We start from the raw sequence: 2664 nt of genomic DNA, 5'->3' as shown, positions 1-2664 counted from the left end.
GGATAAAAAGACACAAAATCTGATATAACCCAGCTGTATCCTGTACCACTGTCAGAATTTGTGACAAAAGATAATAAAGTTACATATTAGTTAAGACATTTGAAATTTTGTGAAATTCAACTCTCCGACTTTCACAGCTGGGGAACTTTCATCTTTCTATCTGAATCCTCTTATTCATGTATCTACAATAATGTGTGCTTCTTCAGAAATCCCAATATGAGAAAATGTCCAAAAATCTTTGTAAAAAAATAAGGTTACCTGAAATCAGCCTGAAAATTCTAACATTGATTGCAGATTGGGGTGGCTCATAAAGCACATGCCGTGACCTGAGATAACTTGTAGATATGTATGGTTTTGTGTATCATTATGCCATTGGGTTGAACTTGATGCATTTTCTGTGTTCATGGAGGAAACCACATACAAGCAATCATAAAATTTATGCTATACTTAAATTGTTCCTAATAAATCAATTGCATTGGACAAAAAAATTCAAAGCAAGCATTATAGTAGTGTTGATTATACTTTGAATTATAACCTGAAACTCATTGTATTAACTAATTTTGAGAATAAGTAAAAACTACATATTTTCCTTCTTTTGTGGTTATAACATACTTGAGTTATTATTGTTAATGTTGATCTATTAAATCTCGGTTTCTGGAGTCAATGTGAATTCTTCCTTCAAATTAATGGGCAATTACTGAAAGATAACTGTCCTTACACCTTTTAACTTCACATAATTTAAATTTCTTCTCTAAGGACATAATCTGAGAAATGGACAGAGAATTGAAGATATATTTAGACACATTAACAATAGATTAATTACTAGACTATTAACCTGGTGCCCCCTCATTCAGTGCATCGTGTGGATCAGAATCACTCATTCCTAAAAAAATCCTTTTCTAACCTATTTCAAAGTATGTGCCTATAAACAGTCTCCCTTTGTCATTGTCATAATTTCTTATTCTCTGAATGGAAGATTTGTGGTGTTCAAAAATGCTTCAGATAAATAACACCCAGGCTAAACATGAGCAGATGGCAATGCTTCATGGTCAAATGGGTGGAGGAAAGAGATTAAGGAGGTCTTGACTATTTACTGCATCTGTTTTATAATTGTCCACTTTTAAAAAATATATAGTAGTAACCTTTTGTTTTTACCATTTTGTTTAAACAAGTAATAGACGTGATAAACAATATAAGTTTTTAAGGGACTATATCCAATTTACACACATTTGTCAGTATTTGCCACAATTTAAAGATAAATGATGAATGTATTTCATCAACATCCTTCATTGTTCATAACAATGGACTGCAGACCTGACTATAGAGAATCCTAAAGCTTTTCATGATCTATGCTTTGGGTATTTTATTTTAGATTTTTATTTGTTTATTTATTCTTTTTTGAGATAACATTTTAACTCACACTATAGTCAAAGGCTTAATGCTCCACTCAATAAAGAACTCCACTAATAAAAAGACCATAGATTGCAAAAATAGTTAGTCTATGAAAGGATGTCTATTTCACTTATATACAGTAAATTTGAAATAGTCCCATATCATTTTGTTTTTATTTTTGGCTAAATATAAGCAAATAGGAAATCAAACATTATCAATATTTTGTATTTTCTTAAATGTGCCATTTTAAGAGTATCAGCAAGCACCAAAAGGTTCTGGCATTTTAATCATTTTTTTCCTTTCTTGATATGTACTTATCTTCCTAACACAGTTGAATGCTTTTTCCTTGTCATTTCCTCAAAGATTACCACATCAACCTTCCAAAATAAGAAATTTCATTTTATTTTATTTTTAATGATGCTATTTGCTATTTTATTGCTACATTAGAAATGAAAATATGAGAAGGTGCAAAAGCATTGCAACTTCCTGAAGATCTTGGACCAATGGAGGCATAAGGTGTAGAAGATTAAAATTTGCTTATCTTGTAAAGGACTACACATACAAAGAGGTAATCAATGGTGATATTTTTAACAACATGTGCCATTTGGAATTTAAGCATCACCAGGAAGTCTAAAAACAAACTTCAGAGAACACTGACTACCTCTGACTCCTTAGTCAGGAAATATATATGAGAAAACATCATGAGGTGTTTAAAATCCCTACAAATAAACAGGTTAACAAAAAATAGACTAAAACCAAACTCTCCGGCACTGTAGTGACTTTGTACTTGGGAGGAAATCATCATTTTAGGATGTTTGAACACTTTCTTTCTCCTGCTGAACAGTTTCCTTTGAGAGAAGAGTATGTTTTCTACAGTGTTCGTTCTCTTCAGTTTTGACTTGTCAAACTTTGCCCTTCTGAAATACTTGATTTGTCACTCATCTTGCCTAAAAGACAGAATGTAAGAAGACTTGAGGAGCTCTGGCACTGTGGCATAGAGGGTAAAGCCGCTGCCTGCAGTGTCCACATCCCATACGGGCGCCGGTTAGAGACCCGGCTGCTCCACTTCTAATCTTGCCCTCTGCTGTGGCCTGGGAAAGCAGTAGAAGATGGCCCAAGTACTTGGGCCCCTGCACCTGCATGGGAGGCCTGGAAGAAGCTCCTGGCTCCTGGTTTGGACCAGTGCAGCTCCGGCAGTTGCGGCCATCTGGGGAGTGAACCAGCACATGAAAGACCTCTCTCTCTCTCTCTCTCTCTCTCTCTCTCTCTCTG

The 2664-nt window shown here is 34.6% G+C and overlaps 1 pseudogene; it reads right to left on the bottom strand.

The window, feature by feature from the left end:
• Window positions 1–2198: 2198 nt before the first annotated feature.
• LOC103349557 (thymosin beta-15A pseudogene) lies at window positions 2199–2334 on the bottom strand (annotated as a pseudogene).
• Window positions 2335–2664: the final 330 nt, after the last annotated feature.

The sequence above is a fragment of the Oryctolagus cuniculus genome, chromosome 14, assembly GCF_051225735.1.
Source record: "Oryctolagus cuniculus isolate XC-2025 breed Fujian yellow rabbit chromosome 14, ASM5122573v1, whole genome shotgun sequence".
Classification (NCBI taxonomy): Eukaryota; Metazoa; Chordata; class Mammalia; order Lagomorpha; family Leporidae; genus Oryctolagus; species Oryctolagus cuniculus.
This window is presented reverse-complemented; position numbering and strand designations above follow the sequence as displayed.